The sequence below is a fragment of the Ixodes scapularis genome, unplaced genomic scaffold (genome assembly GCF_016920785.2).
Source record: "Ixodes scapularis isolate PalLabHiFi unplaced genomic scaffold, ASM1692078v2 PGA_scaffold3__209_contigs__length_174095766, whole genome shotgun sequence".
In the NCBI taxonomy this organism is placed as follows: domain Eukaryota; kingdom Metazoa; phylum Arthropoda; class Arachnida; order Ixodida; family Ixodidae; genus Ixodes; species Ixodes scapularis.
In genome coordinates, this window is record NW_024609868.1 from 51,988,811 (window position 1) to 52,012,688 (window position 23,878).

The following is a 23,878-nucleotide window of genomic DNA, read 5'->3' on the forward strand; positions in this document are numbered from 1 at the left end:
TTGGGCATAAGCGAAAACTATAAGGGAGGATCCAAACAATCAGGTCAAATGAACTTATGACAAACTTATAATCAACGGTAGCCTGTTCACTTGGGATGCTGGAAAAGAGGAAGTTGTCGCTTTGAAAGGTACTGGTCGCCCAAATGCTCCCAGCAAGATTGACTGGAGAAATGTTATAGTGATGGTATCGAACTGCAGAAGTGTGAAAAATAAAATGGAAGTTGTGTTAGGATTGATTAGCTCTGCGCTAGCTGATAAAGTCCTTGCAACATAGTCTTGGTTAGATGGTTCTATATCAGATCACGAGGTATTTCCTAGCTCGTTTAACGCCCATAGAAAAGGTAGGTCATCACAGGGGGAGGAGTTTTCGTATTGGTCCATGGCTCTTTGAGAAGCAATCAACTAGACGTTTAATGTAATACTGTTGAATCATTGTGGTGTAGTGTTGGTTTGCCTGATAATAACAATTGCACTGTGGGAGTGTTCTACAGACCCCTAACTCTGATACCGCTGCTATCGAGTTGCTTTACGACCTAGTATCTAGCATTTCCAATGAATGTGTCGTGATTGGTGACAATTATAATTTACCAGATATGGCATGGAGCGATGAACACTACATGTAGAACCATGAGTTGGCTGAACCTTGATCGTAAGTGCATGGAGGACAGCTTAGCTCTTACGCAATATGTCCCTGGACCCAACGGTTGTTAAGCCCAATTAGTCGAGCGCAATTAGTCCCCAGCTTTTGCGCACGGTACCTAGCTTGAACCAGATGTCCTTACGGGGAGCAACTGGAAGTTCAGAGGACCAAATGCTGCCGTTAGTCCCTTGAGGCCAACTTTTTTCTTAGAGTGTAGTATTAGTGACCACAGAGCTGTTGTTTCAACCCTTGGCTTTCGGGTTCCACGCAAAAAAAATGTTCGTACAAAGAGATAGGTGCTGTTTTACGAAAAGGGGGGTTATGAAGAGATGAGTTTCGAGCTACATAATCATTTCATCTCGTTTGAATATCTTGCAGAGAGAATGAGTGCGCATGATGCATGGGTTTTATTTGAAGAGAGAATTCACAGTTTAACAGAAAAATACGTTCCTAGCACAGACTCATCGAAGTTAAAGAAGAGAAAGAAACCACGGATCACCGGTAGCCTGCTCCGTCTGATAAAAAAGGCGCAAACGTGTTTACGTGCATAAAAAAAAAAAAGTTAGCTTGGCACAAAATTTAGATAAGCTAAAAGAACTCACGTTGAAGTATAAGATTACAGCACAACAATCAGAAGAAGATTACTTAGAGCGGCTGGAGGACGGGATAAAAACTATAACAAACCGTTTTGGAAATATATTTGGCGCTGCTGCAGTGATTAGCTAGATATATCAGATAACGAAACAATTACCGATGATCAGCAAAAAACAGAAGTCTTCAAAAACATTTCAGTCAGTTTTACTACCCAGTGGTAATGTGCCCTATTATTGAACTTTGAACTATTGAACTTTGAACTTTATTTCAGCAACATTATGCCGAGGACACCGGACAAAAAGCTAACAGAAGCTAGCTTGACTGGGTCCGGTGCCCTTGCATGTACAGGGAACACAATCATATTTAAACAATCCTAAATATTTCTTACAATATTCAAATCAAACAATTTAAAATGTTCCAATACAAATTTTAAAGTCACCGACATTAGAGAAAATTTTTTTTCTTAATTTAACAACACAAAAAAGTACGCAATGTTTTCTTAGTTATACAATGAATATCGATGCGGTTCATTACAATGTTGTTAAGCGATGTAGGTACATTATGAGCGAGAGACTGCAGTGCATAATTTGTACAGAAATGGGGAACCTTCCAGAATTCTCTACGATGAACATCAAAGACTGATTCACGCTCAGTCAGGTTTGCTAGCTGTGACAAAAAAGCAATAAACTCCAAAGTTGAAAAGGCGTAAGAAAATAGCAAACGATAGTTTTAAATACTAGAAACTTTCATGATATTGTAGCTCAAATATAATGGTTCAGCATGTGTGTCGTACGGAACATTAGCAATGAAACGAATAATTTTTTTCTAAAGAGTTATTAGTTTGTTGACGTTACTCTTGGTCGTTGTGCCCCAAACTAAATGGCAGTAGTTGATTTGTGAGCCGAACAGAGCATGATAAATTTGAATCTTAACTTTTGTAGGCAAAAGAGAGCGACAGTGACCGATGATGCCAGCTACCTTTGCCAGTTTGTGAGTTAGAAATTCTATATGATGATCCTATTGCATAAACTCTGAAAAAATTATGCCTAGCGTTTTATGATGACTTACTATTTCAATTTCCTTGTTTCCAACCTTAAGAGCATAACTAGCATCAATATGTTTATTTACAGGTCTAAAAGCAATCGCTTTTGTTTTGGAAGTATTTATTTCGAGGCCATTTTTTTCTGACCATAAGAGAAACTTTTCTAAGATACATTACCTTTAATAATCAGTTCATCGATATTCGTCGCAGAAATAAAAATACTAGAATCATCTGCATACATTATATAACGTGAGTGTTGACAAATGTTGACGATGTCATTTATGTACACATTGAACAGAAGTGGGCCAAGTATGCTGCCCTGCGGAACACCAGACTTCAATAGTTGCAAAGATAAGGTATAACGATTTATTGAGACACACTGTTTGCGATGTTGTAGATATGACTGAATGAGTGCCAAAGACGTGCCCCATACACCATAACAGGAAAGTTTATCAAGAAGCGTTGCATGGTTAAGAGAGTCGAAAGCTTTGCTAAAGTCAATAAAAAGTCCCAGTGTCATCTGTCGTTGCTCTATATTTTTTAATATTAGTTCCTTCTGCGTTAACAAGGCGCATTCCGTAGACTTTCCCTTACGGAAGCCAAACTGTAAGTCAGTCAGCACTGAATGTTTATCAAAAAAGTTATCTAAACGACGCAAAATAATTTTTTCTAGCCCTTTAGAAAATATGGGTAAAAAAGATATTGGCCTATAATTTGTAATTACATTTTTATCGCCTCCCTTATGCAAAACGGAAACTTTCGCGAGTTTCATGTTATCTGGGAACTTGCCAGTTGACAAGGCCAAGTTAAATATATATACTAACATTGGGGCAATTATATCAATCACAAATTTGACGGGCTTTATTTGTATGTCATCAATGTCGTGACTTCTGATATTATTAAGTTTCATAAATACATTAAACACTTCTGACTCGTCAGTAGGTGCCAGGGAAACAGATTCGTCTACTCGACTCGAGATAGACGAGGAAGCACACGCATTGTGAGTGCGGGTAGGTAAGTTTGTAAAATGGCGATTAAAATAATCAGAGAGCGGTATTCCCGATACATTTTCACCAGATATCGAAAGCGTATCTATTGATTGTTTTTTATTGTTACGTTGAAGTACTGTGTTTATGGACTGCCATACAATGGCGGGGCTCTTTTTGTGCGCGGCATGAAAGAGACGTTTGTGATAATCTGACTTTGCCTTTTTTAGTGTAGATGTAAGTTGATTGCGATATTTCTTAAACGCAGTATTATCATCGTTATCTCTTGACGAGAGGTAGGTCTGATACAATCGATTTTTTTTTTTCCGTATCATTGCTAAAATAAACGGGGTAACCCATGGTTTTCTTATTCGCTTTTTAGTCGTGAAAGTCTTGTATGGAAAAGATGCGACGTAAATTGACGTGAATGTACTTATGAACTCATCATACGCGCTGTTCACGCATTTTCTCAAGAATACAGGGCTCCAGTTAGTTTCCATGACTGTGCTTCGAAAACACCGCAGTTGGCGGTCTGTAACAGGTTGAAAGGTAAAATGTTTACTAGCACCGCTGGATAATTGGTGAGTTTTAAAACATAAAAATATAGGTAAATGATCGCTTAGATCACTACTTATCGTACCTGCGTTCGTAACAACAGTGTTTATATTTGTAATGAAAACATCAATAGCAGTTGATGCAGAATCGGTAATTCTAGTAGGAGACGAAATGAAATTGTAAAACCCGCTACTACTGAGAGTGTCCTTAAGTCGCGACGAAACAGGCGAATTCTCCAAAATATTCACATTTAAATCACCACCAAGAACAAGCAAATAGTTATTAGCACTAACAAAATCCAAATACTTTTCAAGAAAATGCAAGCAATTATTCAGATTGCCAGCTGGAGGGCGATACAATACAGATAGTAGCTGGCGCCCATGCTTCAGACTTAGAATCTCATAGTCATCTGTGATTTCATTAAATGGGTCAAGTATTTCACACTGAATATCTTCTTTGACATAAATGCAAACCCCGCCCCCTCGTTTGCCACTTCTGTTTAAGAAAAAATGATTGTAGCCAGATAAGATAAGAACATCGTCTTCGCTTTGGTACCATGTTTCGGAAAGCATTATTATTTTAAACATAAAACAAAACTGGTGTAAAAGTGTAATAAAACTATCTGTTTTACATTTCACAGAACGTATATTTAAATGCAAGATAAAGGTCATGCCATCTGTTTCTGCGTGCTGCTTTACTTCATCGGGCAACAAATTTTCTTGGTAATCTGTCATGTGGTTAGGTTCGTTTGTGTCCCCCCGACAGCGCCCGAAACAACGTTTCGGGCGCTGTCGGGGGGACGCAAACGTTGTTATAGATACTCGAACTCGCTGAACGTAATGCCAGCAATTGGACTTAGTGTAGGAGGTGTGTTTTGACTTATAAAAAATATTGATTAACCAAAGCATTAGGCCCAGATGGGACCTCACCGATAATATTAAAACGTTGTGCAGACACAACTTCCTCATACGTTTTTATAATATATAATAAGTCGTTGAATGAAGCTTCTTTATCAGACGACTGGAAAGTGGCACAGGTGATACCTGTGCACAAGAAAGGGTCCAAAAGAGAAATTAGAAATTACAGGCCGATTTCACTAACGTCTCATCATTTGTCACGAAGGACAAATGATGAGGCGGCGAATAACTGAAGAAACTAAACGCTTAATGGGGCGAACTTGTGCCCAAGACAAAAATAGAGAAAGGCTAGCGTCGCAGGCCTTGATGTCGGCGAAACAGCAGGATACTACTCTGGCGCGAGACTGACTCCGGCTCGCCACGCAGAACACCTTTTCTAGCCGTGTGGGTTCCTGGAACATTCGGCCTAGAACGTTCGGCGCGTAGAACATTCGGACCTCGATCAGACGAGAATGTTCTCGAACTCACGAGAACACCAAGTTGAGAAATACATAAAAAAACATTCCGTTCGCTGGAATCGAACCCAGGCCTTCCGCGCGACAGTCAAGCATGGTAACCGCTCGGCTACGCACGCGATCGCTTGGCGACGCGCGTGGCATTAGACCCCCCTCCTCCTCCTCCCTCCCCCGCCCCTTTTAAAAGAGCATCGTCTCGATGCAACTTGACGGGAAATGAATCAGAAAAGCAAACCAAAATAATGGAAAACTACGGAGGCTTGTAAAACACATACCTATCGAGCGCAGTACAAAAAACGAACAGTGCTATCGATCGTAGTACGGATTGATACGCACGACGTGGACGACTTCCGGTCGTGGAGGGCGGCGCGATAAAGTCCGTGTTCCGTCGGCCATCACCTCGTAGTTCAGATTTCCTAGTCGACGAAGCACTTTGAAGGGTCCGAAGTAGCGCTTGAGGAGTTTCTGGCTTAGACCGCGTCGTCGTATCGGGGTCCAAACCCACACACGATCTCCGGGCATGAAGGGAACGTCGATCCGGCGAAGGCTGTACCGGGCAACGTCGACACGTTGTTGATCTTGAATTCGGAGTCGGGCGAGTTGGCGAACTTCTTCCGGGCGTCGGGGCCCCCGTCGTCAGCTGGTTCGGGGGTAGCATCGCGTCGAGCATGGTCGTTACGTTTCTGCCATGCACCAGCTGAAACGGAGTTACTCCTGTGGTCTCTCGCACCGCCGTGTTGTAATCAAACATGACCTAGGGTAACACCTCGTCCCAAGTCTTGTGCTCTGCGTCGACATACATGGAGATCATGTCGGCAATAGTTTTTATCATCCGTTCTGTTAGTCCATTTGTCTGCGGATGGTACGCAGTGGTTCGACGATGGCCGGTGCCACCGAGACGAAGGATGTCTTGCGTCAGCTAGGCCATGAACAATGATTCAAGGTCTGTAATGAGGAATTGGGGGGCGCTGTGTCAAGGAGGACAATGGACTCGATGGAAGGCTTGGCGACTTCAACAGCTGTACCTGATGGAAGGGCTTTCGTCTCGGCGTACCATGTTAGATAATCGGTTGCGATTATTATCCATCGGTTTCTTTCGTCGATCGTGGGAATGGTCCAAATAAATCTATTCCATTTTGCTGGAATGGGGCAGATGGCGGCGCAATAGGCTGTAGAAGTCCTGTCGGTGCCGTCAGTGGTTTCTTCCGTCGTTGACACTCGTGGCAAGATCGGGTGTAGTGGTAGACTGTCTTCGCAAGCTTGGGCCAGTAGTACTTTCGCTTATCCTGGCGTGAGTCCTGCTGTAGCCAAGGTGTCCCGCCGTCGGGCCATCGTGGCAGGCTTGAAATATTTCTTCTCGAAGACTAGAAGGGATCACCAAGAGCCACGTTGTTTTTTTGTCGCTAAAGTTCTCCTCGTAGAGCACACCTTGTCGAATGGAGAAGGTTGGCAGTGTTCATAGGAAAACGTGGGGAACAGCGCTTCCTTGTCCCTCTAGGTGCTCGATAAGTGCTCGCAGCTCAGGGTCGTATCGTTGGAGTGCTGCCATGTCGCTGACATATAGAGCGCCGAGGAAACGCTCATCGCCGTCGTCTTTGGTGCAGGCAGGTTCGGCCTCGACTAGGGCCCTTGGCAGAGAGTCGGCGTCATTGTGTTTCCGGCCGGACTTGTACACCATGGTCACGTCGAACTCCTGCAGTCGTAGGCTTCACCGTACGAGGTGTCCGGAGGGGTCCTTCAGATTTGCGAGCCAGCAGAGCGAGTAATGGTCTGTGACCACGTGAAGAGGACTTCCATAAAAATATGAGCGAAACTTTGTGATCGCCCAAACAACACCGAAGCACTCTTTTTCAGTCGTTGAGTAGTTCCTCTCCGCGTTAGACAGCGTCTGACTTGCGCGTGCGATAACTCGCTCTGCCCCGTCCTGCATTTGGACTAGTACCGCACCCAGGCCGGTGTTACTGGCGTCGGTCTGGATCTGTGTTTCAGCAAAGTGGTCGAAATGGCTAAGAATTGGGGTCGTCTGTCGTGAGGTGCGTCAGCGATGCGGACAGCTTGGCGAAGTCTCGAACAAAGCGCCTGAAGCAGGCACAGCGTCCGAGAAATCTTCTCACGGCCTTCTTGTCCGACGGCGGCGTAAATGCAGGTACGGCGGGGGTCTTCTCGGGGTCAGGGAGAACACATTTGTTGTTCAGAACGTGGCCAAGGAGCTTTGATTCGAGCCGAGACGTTGTTGGCCTGAGTGACTCGCCGGCGGTCTTGAGTGCTTGAAGCACGGCTCGAAGTCGTGTAAGGTGTTTGTCGAAATCTCGTGAGAATGCCACGACATCGTCCAGATAGACGAGGCAGCTTTGCCATTGCAGACCTGCCAGCACGGTGTCTATGACACGCTGGAAGGTGGCTGATGCTGTACAAAGTTCGAAGGCATCACTTTGAACTCGTACAGTCCGTCGGGAGTGACGAAGGTAGTTTTTTCGCGGTCGCGTTCGTCGACTTCAATATGCCAGCAGCCACTCTTCAGGTCCATCGACGAAAAATATCGAAAGTGGCGCAGTAGGTTTAACATATCGTCGATGCGGGGAGCGGATAGACGTCCTTCTTAGTCACGGCGTTCAGTTGACGAGGTTTCCCCTCAGGGTTCCGTCTTTCTTCTTTACAAGGACGACTGGGGACGCCCACGGACTTTTTGAGCGTTGAATCATGTCGTCATTGAGCAATTCCTAAACTTGATCTTGAATCGCCTTCCTTTCCTTTAAGGGGACTCGGTACGGCGACTGGTGGACAGGGAGCGCGTCGTCGTCGGAAACAATACGATGTTTCGCCATTGGTGTTTGGCGAATCTTCGATGTCGTGGCAAAACAGTCACTGTATTCGGCAAGGAGATCAACCAGTTGCGGGCGCTTTGGAGCTGGGAGCTCGGGGTCGATGTCGAGCTGCGGCGGCGACGCGCTCTGCTGTTGTGACGACGAGGTTTCCTCAGCTATCGGTGACCGTGGCTGGCGCCTGAAGCTCCTCGACGTGGCTCATGGTGGTACCTTTCATAAGGTGCTGCGGCTCCTCTTGAAAGTTTGTCACGAGAGTAGTTGTATGTCCTTCTTGGAGATCCATTACGTCTCGTGCGACGCCAATTCCTTTTTCAAGGATCAGTTGGACGATGTCTTCTAGAAGAGCTTCACCGTGCATGGCTGCGTGAGTTATGATGCTTACGAAAACAGTCGACCGCGGCGGCAGGTTCACATTTTCGGCAATAACTCGGATCGCGGTTGACGTCGTGTTGGTTTCCACCGACGGCAGAACAGGCTTTTGCTGCGTCAACTGGCTTGCTCCGAGGTCGATGACGGTGGCATACTTGCAGAGGAAGTCCATTCCGAGAGGATAACGTCCCTCGCACAGTCTTGCAGAACGGCGAACTTCACAGGGCACGTCTCACCGTGGATCTCGACGCGAGAAATGCCTCTCCCGAGTGGTGTAATGAGGTGTCCTTCGGCGGTTCGTATTTGAGGTCCATCCCACGGCGTCGTGACTTTTCGAAGGCGGTGAGAGAGCCTCCCACTCAGGACTGAATAGTCTGCTCCAGTGTCCACGAGTGCCGATGCGTCGTGGCCGTTGAGAACAACGTTTAGGTTGTTGGGCATTGTTGCAAGGGCGTCGTTGCGATGCGTAGCGTCGGGAGAGTGGGAGCGCTCCGGCGTTTTTGGAGGCTCTTTACTTCGGTCGTCTTCGGAAACGCCACTTCCAGGCGTTGCCGCACTTAGTTTTCCCGACGAGATAGGGGCGACAGGCTGTCCCGACGAGAGCTGCCGAAGGGCGAGAGCGCACGTCGAGGCGAAGGCAAGTGGTAACCTTGGGGTAGAGTCGGCACCGGGGACAGAGGTCGTCGGACAAAAAATAAATAAAAGAACATTCCGCTCTCTGGAATCGAATCCAGACCTTCCGCGCGACAGTCAAGCGCGGTAACCATTCGGCTACGTACGCGATCGTTCGGCGACGCGTGTGGCATTATGTTGTAAATTACTAGAGCGTGTTTTATACTCCAACATCATAAATCACCTTAACTTTATAACTTTTTTTTTTGAGTCACAACACGGGTTTCGAAAGGGATATTGATACACTACACAACTGACCTAGCTATATCACGATTTGATTACGAGTGTTGACGGAGGACGACAGATTGATTGTGTGTTCTTAGATTATAAAAAGGCATTTGACACAGTAACAAACTTACTCTTATTACACGAATTAGAGCTCCTAAACCTAGGCACTGGCATACTTACGTGGTTAAAAGCTTATTTATAATCACGTCGTCATTGTGTTATTTTGAATAGTGAAATTTCTAAGGTTACATCTGGCGTTCCCCAAGGCTCTGTTTTGGGACCGTTGTTAATTTTGATATTTGTTGAATATATTAATGATGGTCAGAATACGGAAGCATGATTGTTTTCAGATGATTGTGTCGTTTACAGATGTGTTAAAAACGATGAGAGTTCCACACGGTTGCAGGCTGGCTTGAGTGGAATAGAGCAATGGTGCAAAAAGTGAAGGTTGAAGCTCAATGGAAAACCAAGGCGAAGCTTGAAACTTGTCATAAGTTGAATGGGGAAGTTGTGCCCAAGAACCAAGCAGTTAAATATCTAAGTGTCACGGTATCAGCTGACTGCACGTGGAACGCTCACATTGACGATGTTGTAATGAGGGCCAGCCTAGCACTTGGATTCTTGAACCGAAATTTAAGAGAAAAGTCCGCTAAAACTATTTAGGATCTCGTTTACCTTAACTATGTACGACCAGTGTTGGAGTGCACCTGCACCATCTGGGACCCTTCACAGCAAAACCATGTTGTTGCACCAGAGCCAATTCAGAATTGTGCAGCTCGATTCGTCCTGACGCAGTACGATCGTTTTGAGAGTGTCACCAACATGAGCCAAAGAGTTAAGATGGTATCCATTGGTACAACGACGAAAAAATTTGCGCTTGAAGATTTTATACAGCACTTATTGTAATACAACTGGCATTAATAACTTATCCTACTTATTAGCTTCAAATTACATATCCAAAAGAAAATATCACATTCATAAAAAACGGGAACTTCGCACCTGGACGGAATTGGGCAAATGTTCGCTTTCGTAAAATTCATTAAGGACTGGAATACCTTGTCTTGTGAAATTGCTTGTGCCGCAAATTCTGGACTGTTTGTCTCGTGCTGATTCGCCCCCTACGACAATGCCTGATGGCGCTGCGGAACCACCATGAATCAAGAATAAGGACATTGTGTCATGCCGATATCGTACCGCATGCCAATCTTATGATGCTGCTTACGCTATGCCATCTATACCACTGAGTCATGCCGTTGGTACTGCCCCCCCCCCCCCCCCCCCCTGTTTCCGGCTATATAAACGATGCCAAATAAACCTTGGTTGTTGTTGCCTTCACGAAGCCAGCAGTGTCGGACTGACTTTCTTATCAGCCGAGAGCCGGCTGATACAGACATATGCGTTTTTTTTTTCATTTAGCGTTTGTCTGTTGTTAGCGCTCTATCCACTTCTTTTATTTCCTAATGACATCTACCATTCATTTCGTGTAATGTGTGCAGTACTAACAAGCCAAAGTATCTATCGTACACTCTTAAAAAAGATATTACTAAAAAGTTATCGAAGGCAGCAGTTACTACCTTTTTCCGGCCGTTATCACATTTTTACTAGTAAGGGTATTTATTATCTTAAAGGTAGTAACTGCAGCTGCTACTAGCTGGAAAGTTGAGCTAGAATCACCACTATTTGCGGCAGTTTCTACGCGGGGAAGCGAGGAAATTGCTAATAGGAAAGCTGTTTTATCGACTCTCGCAAATAATAACTATGTATGCAATTACTTCTTAGCAAGGGATACATTCCTTCGAATGTTTAGAAACCTTATTAGAGAACGATATTGGCGCGAAAGCAGAACCATATTTGTAACATCGTTCACGGGCGAGGTGGTCACTGACGAAGCGACTCATTTCAAATGATCAGTATTTATTTATTTATTCTTATTAATGTGCTTACAAACAGCTCGAGGCCTTATTAGTGCGCACATATTACAAACAATAAAAGAACAGATACATACAAACAAACGAGGAAGACGTGATTTAGAAAAGATAAAAGGAAATAAATAAAACTACGGAGAACAGCTTGGGAGAAGGGCGTGTTGGTTTAAGTCATGGATGAAGAAAGAATAAAACAATTAAAACAGGGACAACACAACCATATCTTTCAACTAGCAACAGACGAGTAAACTTTCAAACAGCGAGCAGCCGACTATACCCAGTAGGAGTAGGGGAGAGAAGGGGGAGAGAAGAAAAGAAAAGAAACGCGAAGTGCAAGTCAGGGTGGTAGGGCTTTAAAATCCGAGATAACCCTACCACCCTGACTTGCACTTCGCGTTTCTTTTCTTTTCTTTCCTTCTCTCCCCCTTCTCTCCCCTACTCCTACTGGGTATAGTCAAGTATAGTCGGCTGCTCGCTGTTTTAAAGTTTACTCGTCTGTTACTAGTTGAAAGGTGTGGTTGTGTTGTCCCTGTTTTAATTGTTTTATTCTTTCTTCATCCATTACGGAGAACAGAGCGTAGATGTTTGTCACGTGGCCAACAATGGTCCTGTGAAATTTAAGGGGCGTAAAAACAATTCTAAGTCACTCCTTCACTCCTATCACGATTATAAAGGAGCTGAAAACGTGTCATCAGGGACTGGACACCAACATTTTGCGGGTAGAAAAGAAAAAAAAATGATACGCTTTTGATGAACAGCGAAAGAAATCACACTTAAAAGTAAAGCTGCATCAATTGTAGCATTCACTATCTTATGCAAAAAAGTCATGTCTCGCGTTAATCTTCTTTTCTGCAAGGGTACCAGGTCAAGCAGATTAAGCAAGCATTAGCATTCATAATAAAAATAAATGCGCCTCCCAACCCATCTATTGTAAGCAATACTCACGCGACAACGCTGCGCTTTTTCTAAAATACATGACTGAGTCGATCCAATAGTGTTCCATACGACTGAGCAGAACTCAAGTTTAGACAAAACAAGGACACGAAAGAGATGCTAGCGTAAGTACAAAAGATCTGTGTCATTCGGCAAATAACGCCTAACACCTGTGAAGAATCATTCACATCGGTAAACGAAAGGCGGGATTAAAACAGCACCCCCAAGTCACGTATGGGTAGTCATAGGGTTCACGTGTCGTCGTGTGTGTGTGTGTTTGTGTGTTATATGTGCTCTAATTTCTGCCTACGCTAAATGGCCATGTGTTGACATGCGCATGTATTACGAGACGGCGAGAAAATAAAATATATTTCACCGATAATACTTTTTTGTGCCAATGAAGTGGTAGTAGCGGTTACCAGGTCTTGTAAGAGTTAGTGCCAGTCACTAGCTAAATGTTGGGAAAGGTACTAGTTTCTATTGATGGGGCTAGTAACGTTTCTAGCTTGGCCGTTACTAACTGCAGATAAGAACCTAGTCAATGTTGTGGCAATAAGTTACTAGCTTTTAGTTACTAAGTACGGCGACCTTTTTGCTAAGAGTGTAGGGTTGCAAAAGATAGACGATGCCTCTTCTCGTGCATCTAAATTTCGCAATATGAAAGAAAGCAAAGCAACGTGTATTATTTACCGTTCTGTCAACTACAAGATACGAAAAACAAACGCACAGGTTTGTGTTTTGATTTGCTGTTGCATTAGCTCGCGACTATTTAGCATGACAGAGCCAACTCCAGACACAAATAAGCAAAAAGCCTCTGCATTATATATCTTAACCTATGCCAATCGGCGTTGCTTCCAAACGAATAGTTAAACCCGTATCGATTCTTTGGACCCTTCTAGATTCGAATACCAAGGCAGCGTGCAACTTTATCGGAGAAATCCTGTTTCGTTAGCAAGTTTGTTCTGTGTTTGATGCCACCAGTAGTCTCCAGGGATATTAAGAAACACAGCAAACACAGGCACAGTTCTGGGCAGTGTGTGTTCCAGCTCATTAGGTCAATCGATTTTCCCAGCGGCTTTGCAGGAAACGGGAAGAAGCGGAACGCGAAATAGCAGACTCTCGACATCTGTCGTACGCAGACCCTGTATTGCTACACCAGTGCGCGTAGGAATCCCCGGCAAAGTACAACCTGGCGACTGGGCCAGTCGTTCTCGCCCGGGAATTGCTATTTTTTGTTCTCCAAGAGAGGGTCTTTTTCTGGCGACTGCCTTCTTATTGCAAAATCCTTACCCAAACTTTTGTTTCCGCCTTACAAGTCACTGAGGCGTAAGCAAAGACCTTTTCTTTTGGAAAGAGTTGATACTTCTAGTTACAAAACGAAAAGCTCCAACTTTGAATTTATTGGTCCGAAGCTGCGTGTGCTCCACGAATTAGCATCCTCGCAGAATGATCTATTCCCAAAAGGCTGACAGAGGGGCTGCGAATGGTACATTTATTTTCTATACAGCCAGTCACCTATGGGAAAAGAAAGCTTTAAATTAACGTCCTACAGTTATTACACAATCATAGGTTGTTAAAAATGTAGGTCGGTGAAATTCCGTTGTAATCGGATGTTTTGGTAGAGTAGGTGACTTTAGTTTCTTGAGCGCCTGTATTATGTAGGATATGCCACGGAATAACTGACGGCCTGGTCGAGGTTTGCTTCCACAATTATATGCTCAGTTGGGTGCAGCAAAGTTTTTATTTCAGTCATAAACCTTGTCGTAAATTTCAGGTAATAAATCAAAATAAGCGCAGAAAAAAAATTGGTGAAACTTGCATTTGATGCACGCTTTAATAAGGGTGATAAAAGTTTACGCTCACAAAAGCTGGTTACTTAATTTTTCCTCCGCATTGATGAGGAACTGTCTTTTTTTTTTTTTATAATGAGTCTGGTAAGTAAATGTCTAGGCGTAAACGAAAGGGTTAGCCATCCTGACGTCGTAATGAAACAATCTGAAGCCTCATTATTATACTGTATATTCCTACGGTTTAGTTGACAATAAACTAAACTATCACCAGTGCGAAGACTTAACAGATTCATTTTTTTTCGTCTGTTAAGCTTTTGCGACTTAATTGTCTCTGCTGCGTAACATAGTCGGGTGTTACACCTTTTAACTTGTTTCCGTAGGTTTCGTATAAAACAGGCGTGCTAGGTTTCTTTTGTCATAGAAAATGTTTTATTATGTATTTATTATATACAATAGCCAAATGGGTTCGCAGGTAAGAGGGGATCGTTTCATTAATGGTCTTTCTGCTATTTTTGGTAAGAGTAATCTCATGAATAAAAGAAATAAACTTTCCCTGGGTAGAGTCTGTCTCGGATCAAAGTACCCACTCACCTCCCGAAAGCATTAACGAATTCACTGTTTAGGAGCGCGTACAAAAAAAGAAAAAAGAAAAAAAGAAAAAGTCATATCAGCGATAAGACAGTAGTCCAGAACCGCTTCTAGGGGCACGTGACAGCATAGCACGATATAAGAGACAGGCCAGCGCGCCCTCCAGTTATTGTACGCCCCCACCCAGGACCGCAACCTTGTGCGCGGTCTCGCTCCTGGTTTGGTATTAATAATACCGATAATAATAATAATAATAATAATAATAATAATAATAATAATAGGTTTATTTCCATGACATGTAATGGTGTAGCCCCCCCCCCCCAAACACACACACACACACACACACACACACACACACACACACAGAAAAAAAAAGCCGCGCTTTGCGGGTTCACGAGTTCTCGGCACCAGAACAGTTTGCAGAAGCTTCAGGAAATCAATATCATCATCATCATCATCATTTATTATTCCTTGAAGGCCCAGGGGGCATTACACAAGGGAGTGAACACTTAAAAAACAAACAAGTAACAAAACAATTTATCTACAAAAACACGCTGTAATCTAGTTATGGGTTAGAAAAAATGAGCTAATGGCTGCAGAAAATTTCTTAGTATCAGATAAGGTAACAATTACGTCAGGCAGTGAGTTCCAGTCGTCAATGGCCAATGGTAGAGTAGACATTTGGTGAGTGACGGTTGACGATGAAATCGGACGGAGTTTACAAGAATGGTCGAGACGAGGGAAAATGCGGTAAGGAGGTGATAACAAACTTTGTCTGAGATGACTGTTGTAATAAAAGATCCGATGAAGAAGAGAAAGACGAGACACCCTGCGGCGGTGAGAAAGAGTGTCAAGGTTAGCTGATTGGCGAAGTCCTGATATGCTTGCGTATGGGGAATAGTCGGAATAAATAAAACGGAGGGCCCTGCTTTGAACGGATTCCAGGTTGTTAGTTAGGTATGCCTGCCACGGTGACCATATGGAAGAAGCGAATTCTAGTTTAGTTCTCACCAAGGTAGTATAAAGTAGGTAGGCACCAAGCGTGCATAATAATCGCAATAAAAAAAAAACACTTAAAAAAATGTTACTATAGCACCATATAGGCAACATTAGTAAATCGACGCAAAACCTCCGTTTAAAGGGCTACTGAAAAAATAAATGTATTTTTTAACAGTCTGGGTGGGACACCCGTGTCGAAAAATAAATTTTACGCGAAAAAGAAAATTGTTTAGAGCAACATTGGCGGCGCGAGACGCGATTTGGTCGGTAGTCACCTCCTTTCCAGATGTTTACCTCGGCAGTTTAGGAGCGTGGAGGAGAGGTGGATCGGCTTGACTATCACGTTGAGGTGGAGATTTGCGCGCAGAATTTAAAATAAATCTCGCCCCGTCAATATTGCTCTAACAATTTTTTTTTTTGCGTAAGATTCATTTTTTGACACGCGTGTCCCATCCAGATTGTTAAAAAAACACATTAATTTTTTTTTTCAGTGGCCATTAAACTAAAAAAAAGTATCAAATCAATTTATATATCCAAAACCATACATGACAGAGCAGAATCTACTCAGAGTTACTCTATCTATAAAGGCACCTTCAGAATGAAATACATTTAGAAGCTTTGGGATTCGATATGCCAGTGTTTAGCCTACACGTCGGTACGTGCCAGTAATCAGGATTACGAATTTGGTATGGGACGATATATTGTTGTAAGCAGGACAATTCAACCAGAGACGCAGTGTATAGAGAAATTCTGTGCAAAGTTTTGTGGATAGCCTATCATTATAGAGATTGTAAACACTGAGTATAAGTTTTATAATGTTTTTCGTGTACGAAAGAAGAGCCATATTTGCAGTTACTCGCAACATTCTTTGTTGAAGCAGGTGCACTTTTTCAAGATTTGTTGCAGCGGTGGTACCCCAAACCAACGAGCAATAATTTAAATGGGAATAAAATTATGATTTGTATAATATAAATTTAACGGATGTATAAAGTTTAAACCAGTGCCGACATATCATTCCTACAGTTCTTGACATTTTTTTTAAAAATTAAAATATTCGATAAGGTTGTCCCTGGACATGTTCTGAGAAAACAGTGTTTTGAATTATCAGTTAATACGAGATTTACCGAGTTTAAAGTAATGGTGTTTATAGGAGGGACAGTTGTATGCTTAGATTGAAATAGTACTGCTTTAGTTTTACTTGTATTTATCTTTAACGCGTTCTTTTCTGTCCAGAATGGTATCTGGCCTAACAATAAGTATACTTTTGACACGAGCTTGTCAGGATCGTCGGCAGCGTGCAGAAGTTTTTTGATAATCAGCATATATTATCAATTTAGTTGTTTGGTCAATATTCACAATGTCATTTACATATACCTTAGAAAAAAGTGCATAAGATACTTGTGGTACTTCAGAGATTCTTTCTCTTTCTGTGATGTGAAGTTTTTCACATCACAGGAAAAATTTTAGTTTTTACGACCAACTATTGCGTGATGGTTTATCTAAAAAAGGGTAGTAAATTAAATCACAATAGAGTAATCAGGTCATTCGTTCCATTGTTTAATAGTATTGGGGAAAAAATAGAATTTTAATACAATGGTCGAACGTTTTGATTGCAATTTTATTTTTTATTTTTTTAACAAACCTAGCTGGCTCTGCTTTGTATTTGCTCAATTTTCTGTTCTAAATAGCGTTCTTTAGTGTACCAGAGCACGCAGGCGTATTCAAGAATAAGCTTCACATTAAAAAACATAAAACAAAAAACAGGGTGCTTTTTAAAGTGGAAAGACAGTCTCGAAAGTTTCGTTTTAAAACATTTAGTGGAGACCATGGCCTTGTGCTTCTCTCTACGTGAGATCACTAAACATACACAACATTAGTATTTAATTGATTTGTATTTTTAGTTATACAGTTGCATTTGCATGAATGTAGGGAACTATATAAACAGTGCTAAAAAGATTTGATACTTTTTATGCTCGTATCACACTTCCCAAAAGTATGTAACCATTTTCTTTCTAAATATTTTACGGTCGAACCAAGGGCTGCTGCTTAAACTTAAAGGGTCATTTGATACGCATTTTTTCCCACGTATATCGAAAACGTCAATGAACGTCAATTTATCATGTTTCCAGACGAATGAATATATTGAGTGAGTTGTGCATTTCGTAATATGGCTATCTAGAAAATATTCTTAATGATACAGTTCATTTTATTCATTTATGTCTAAGATGGTAATTTAACTTGCTATACTTGTATTTACCTAGAAAACCGTATTAAAATGTGCTGCTTTTCGCGAACAAATCTTTATTTACTCTTTTATGTGGTGAATTAAGATATATGTGGTTGAATTTTAGATTAGCTTACCGTCATTTTCTATTTTTTCTATTTTATTTTTCTATTTTATCTTAGATTAGCTTACCGTCGTTTCTAGCACCAAAATCATAGCTCTCTCGTCCAACAACCAAATCTTGTAAAAGCTACTTCAAGTAGTTCATGAATAACATGCACAACTTTTTTTTGTTTTTTTGTTTCTCTGAATGTGACAACGAGTATGGTATATAGGACAGAAATTTTGTTTCGAGTAGTTAGACCTGAAAACTGGCTGGTTGAACGAATACCTCCATCCTATCGTATTTTGCCTCCCCCTCTAGCTGCCGAATATCATGGTTTTTCGTTTTGTTTTAGTTTCTTAGAAGGGGGGCACAATCTACCTCACGTTATTGTTTATATTTTATATTTTATTTTTAAGCTAAATATATTTTGTTATGTTTGCTTTAGCTTTGCAGTTCCAACAGGAGGGCATTTTTGAGGCATCCAACTTATAACTTATAGCAAATCTGTTATTTATCCTTTTCAGAAAGCTTCGGTGTATATTTCGAAAGGTTTAGAGATCTTGCTTGAATATGATAATTGTTTTTAGTATGCAGGGTGTTTCGTTTTAAGCTTAAGGAATTCGTTTAAAAAAGCCGTGAAAGCTCCCCTAATGCGGTTTGTGGAGATAAGTTATACGGCCAGTGGGGCATAATAAACAGAGCCTAATATTTATCTGTTATAAATAAAACATTAATTAACATATTTTAATTAATTACGAACTATTCGTTAGGGTTATTCCCTAGACCCCCCAGCCGTATAAGTCACCTACACAAACCGCATTAGTGTACCTTTCGCGGCTTTTTTAATCTGTAACACCTTGTATAACTCTGCTCGCCTTTGAATCATGATCGAGCGTTGCGTGTGTACATCATGCCCAGGATACATATGTTAAATTGTTTGTTAATTGCAAACATGATTGTACTGATGGTTCTCCCATCTTTGGAAATCAAAATACACGGCGTCGCCTTAATCCAATGCTTTTTTTTAATACTTCAATGAAATTTGGTTACTCTCTTTAACGGTAACGACAAATGTATCGATAAAGGAGTTGGTACATTTAAAACTCCTAACATTTCCCCACAAGTAACTGATACACCGATTATAATAATTAATTTGTAAGCTGAACTTCTATAGCCCCGGAAAAGACAGACCATTAAGACCCCAACAAATTACGCAAAAAAAAAAGGACGAGACACAATGTGGAAACACGTTAATTGCGGTTCGGTTCACCAACGACTGAAAGCAGGTTTAAAGAATGGTTTTATGGGTCGGTTCCTAAGTCTTGAGCGTCGGGAAAGGTTGTCACCAAAATGACAAACGATCGTACAACGATCGCGTGGTTGGTGCCAATACGGGTTACGTCGTCCCACGACCACAAGACGGGGCGCTTTGGTGCCCCGTGGCGTAGCTGTCAAGTTACATTGTCACGTGACGTGACGTGAGTCACGTTACGTGAAGTAGAGTCACGCGACCTCATGGTGTTACGTGATGTCACCTGACGTCACGCCGTCACAAGGTTATTGTCACGTGAACACGGCTTACTGGTGACGCCATGTGACCGGCGTCCGCTTAATTTAGCTCGAAAATAACCATAATCGCCATGTAACGGACCCTGAGCGTGCAGTAGGCTTAATTCGGACGTTTTATACCTATAGTGTCGAGATGTTGGAATATTTGAAAAAATGAGATTTAATTTAAAGAAGTTATTCTTTCGGAATAACGTTACCGACCATGACAGACGCCCGGCAGAGCACGTAAAGTGATCACTAACCAAATATCTCAGATTTTACTAATTAACTTTAATGAACTATTCGCTTTGGCCTGTACATTTCAATTATAAATACACGGCCAGTTGTAAAAAAATACGCGATTGTTGTTGGAATTCGAGCAATTCTTAAACTCTGTTCCGCGCTATTATTTGCCAAAGTAAGGCTGTGTATATATAATCCATCCAACCAAAAGTAATGGGGAAAGAGTGCCAATAACTGCGTGTCCGAAAAAAAGAAAAAGAGAAACATGCTTTTTTTTTTTTTTTTTTTTGGGCGCTGTCAGATGGACTCACGGCGACTCGCCGCACGCATCCGCTGCGAACGTTGACGTTGCTTCGGAGTGAAAGTTCTGTCGATTCTTTGGGTTTAATTTTTGGTATCGGAGTGTCCTAATTAAACTTTCGAGAAAATTGGTAGCGCGGAATCTATTGCGCATTTTAACGACGGGCAATTAATTGAAATGTGCTGGCCGAGGTAAATATTTCAAACGTGAATTGGTGCTTTTTAAGTAATTAATTTACTACTTATTACTTTCCACTCGCATCCTGACATCAATCGCGGTCGACCACTTTATTCCGGAGAAATTTCTGAATTTTTGTTTATTTCGATTGATACGTTTTCTTTAAATTATTCTGAATTGGTGAAACGCCCCATATGCCATCGTGTGCATCCCATCTGGGTATCCAACGTGCCATGTTTATTCTTCAGCAATATTGTTAATTTGAGCCGGTTTAGAGATAATTTCTCGAGCGATCGGCCTCTGCACGTTGGCACTAAGCCACGAAAGGGCGAATATTTTCATCTTAATCGTGGGAAAGGAAACCGCAGCTACAGAAAACGTCTCACGTACTGACTGATTTGTGAAGGCCGGTTTGCGCAGTTCCCCGTCCTCCGGGATGCCGTGATCGTATAGTGGTTAGTACCTTGCGTTGTGGCCGCAATAACCCAGGTTCGAATCCTGGTCACGGCAGTTGTTTTATTTTTATTTTTTATTCTAATTTTAAGATATCTATGGCTCTGTACAAAACAAAAACAACAACAACAACACCACCAGGAATACTCAATAAAAATCGAATATGAATCATGCAGATTTCGCGCTGAAATCGACTCATAAACATAACGGTGTATTGAGCGATAAAACTGGCGGAACTAAGCTAAGGGACAAAAAATGTGGGACGCAAATAAACCCTTTTATATATATAAATATTACGTATATTTTTATGAAAAGTGATTTGGGTTGGTTTTCTACTTCGTACTGAAGAAGGAAAAAGGTAAATAAAGAGTTGATAAAGGGGCAGGAATCACACCTACGTAAAAAGTACTGACAATCAATAAATAAAATAAGAGAAATGCATACATTTCTCCAAATGCAGCAGCAAATTTACATGCACATGCGATGCGCATACAGATGAAGGAAGCTTCATATCACTGCGGCCAGCACCGTTTTTTATTTTATTTTGTTTTCACAGTAGCGTTTGCCTCTCTTTATGTTATGATTTCTATTCTTTCCCCCAATCATTTACACAAAGCCAGGGCGTGTTGCTCGGAATGTGATGCAGATGCCGGGCACTGTTCTTTTTTGTTTTGAGTGATATTACCGGATGGGGAGTTCGACAAGGTCTATTTCGGAACAGTAGTTTTATCTCGTTGCAAACAAATGAGGCAGGTTATGCGAATGCTCACCTTTCTGGGCTTTCTGGTCTCCTGCTGACATATGGCTGGGAAAGTGGACTGACCATGTGTTCCAGCAAGACATTATAAAGCGAGCGATCCATGGGGTCGACTATCGACCTTAAGTTAAATTATTGAGAGTCGTACTGTGAAAACGTTTGTTCGTCTTTCTCTTTGTAGTTTCAAATTTGAATAATTGTGTTCCTAATATTAACACCTGTAGTAGTAATTCCTCATTTTCCTGTGCCCACAAAAAAAAATGGTACAGTCCACGCTATGAGGCGCACAACGTAACTCCCACACTGTAATACATGAAAATAAAGGCCAGAATAAAACTAAAGGAATACCAGGCACACACAATTTCTGCTTGACCTACCATTCAGTGTTTAGGTAAAAGTCATCGATTCGCGTACATGTAAAGTGAACTTTTGAAGATAAATAAAAAAAGTCTGGTATTTAACACAAATCTTTAAAACCCTGGTAAGACAGGAAGCACTACGAGTTGGGCAGGAAGCGCGAAACAGTGTAAAAATGTGCCACGAATGTTACACATAATTTCAACATGAGACGATTGACGACAAGGAGAAAAGGGACAAGCACACCTCTTGGTATCCGTCGTCTTCGGTAATAATCATGTGTAATGTTAACCACTTTGCCATGCTTATTAACCGTCTCTCCTGCCATACATAAATCGGCCTGAATAAAATTCCTAGGATGGCGTATCCGTTCCCCTCTGATATCGTTCTCATCCGTCAACGCAAGAACATTTTGCAGCTATCGCAAGCAGCACTTTGGATCCATGTTTGATAATGACAAAAATGGCCACCTCGGCCCAGAGGAAGGAAACCAACCCCCAAGATAACCAAGCAACTTTTGCGATCTTTTATGCAGACCGGTTTACGTTTCTCCCGTCCTCCGAGATGCCGTGATCGTATAGTGGTTAGTACCTTGCGTTGTGGCCGCAATAACCCAGGTTCGAATCCTGGTTACGGCAAATATTTTTTTGTTTTTGTTTTATATGCCATATAGTGAAAATATTGTAATTTCCGCTCAATAAGTAATAATAAAAGATGTTTCTCACTAGAGTGGCGCTACTCACGAGTTTATAAGTTAGTCCTTCCCATCATTCGTTCAGACCAGGCGTCTCCAAACTTTTTGGCTAAGGGGCCGACTTAGCGATCCACAATACTGTGGCGAAGAAAGGTGACCAGTCATTAATCAAAGCGTATAGAAACCTTGGCACATCCCTGAGGTAAAAAATACTAATTAGAACGATAAAACGAATGCTGACAATATGCAATAGTTGCGACAGAGGACACTAAGCACAATGTACACAAGAAGGCAATGGAATTTTAACATAGTTACACAGACGTAAAGGGTCTAAGGATGGTAATGCTGGTGATGAGAATGTTCAATTATAATTTGGCGAGAGCACCCGCTTACGATGCAGGTTCTCTCACGTTTTTGATATCTTAGTTAGCGCATTAGAAGCGCGTCGCGGCGCTGTTTCTTAACGCGCACTTCTTTTTGCAACGCAAGCAGCGGGTCTTAAGCGGGCCGGGGGCCGGGCTTTATGGGAAAGAAAACGGCCAGCCACGGGCCCGTCGGAAGACGTACGCGGGCCGGCGGTTTGGAGATCATTGGTTTAGACCTATACCAACTTGTTTAAACACATAGTAACCCCAACCTCCTTAGGCCTATACGAACTTATATAGACGTATACAAACCTCAGTAATTTACTTAGGTTTTGCTCCTACACTCTAAGAAATCCCTGCGCGTCTACTTACCCGCAAAACACTCAAAGAGCCAATCTCTGCGATCTAGGAAATCAGCTAAAAATGAAGTATGAAGTATTACGCAATACAAAGCGCCATGCTCGCATTCCGTAATGCCATAGTGCAGAGTTAATTTTTAGGTCTAAGCAGATGTTCCGCCTCATCATTCGCTGAGCTGATTTCGTACATCGCCGAGATTGGCTCTTTGAGTGTTTTGTGGGTAAGTAGATGCGCAGGCACTTCTTAGAGTGGACTTCATAAATATTTTTATAATGCAAATAAATGCAAAGGTGCAAGCGTCATTCATAAATATGGCACTTGTCAGACAGTCATACCGTACTTCATATACCGTACATTTGTGCAGCAAGAAAACAAGCTCTATAATTAAATAATACTACGACGGCCCAATGTCAGCTATTTCAACTCCCACTTCCACGACAACGCGAAATTCCGTTTAGGTTACGAACTCTTCCGCGGTAGTCTGAATCTGACCACATGGCGGTTCGTAGGCCTCTTCCTTGCCTCGAAACCATCGAGGCGGCATTCCGTTATGTGCCCCCAGCCCTCGCAACATAATTGAAAATTTGTTCTATGGCGTGTGACACACCCACGCAGTTACCCTGCCGTGGGCAATCTACAGCGTGTCCCCGAAAACAATTTACAGTTTTTTTTTAATTTTTATTAGGAATGCAATTTGCGCATTGCCGTATTCTCGGTCTCTACCCAAATGTAGAGGTAGCAATACAGACCAGATGTAACTTTTAGAACGAACATA

General features: G+C 42.1%; 2 non-coding genes across 2 annotated transcripts; both read left to right on the plus strand.

Annotated features, from left to right (window-relative positions):
• The first annotated feature begins 20,555 nt into the window (after nt 1–20,555).
• Nucleotides 20,556–20,627, plus strand: Trnah-gug. The gene has a single exon. It is a non-coding gene; the product is annotated as a tRNA-His (tRNA).
• Nucleotides 20,628–22,250: 1,623 nt separating this feature from the next.
• Nucleotides 22,251–22,322, plus strand: Trnah-gug. Its single transcript has one exon. It is a non-coding gene; the product is annotated as a tRNA-His (tRNA).
• Nucleotides 22,323–23,878: the final 1,556 nt, after the last annotated feature.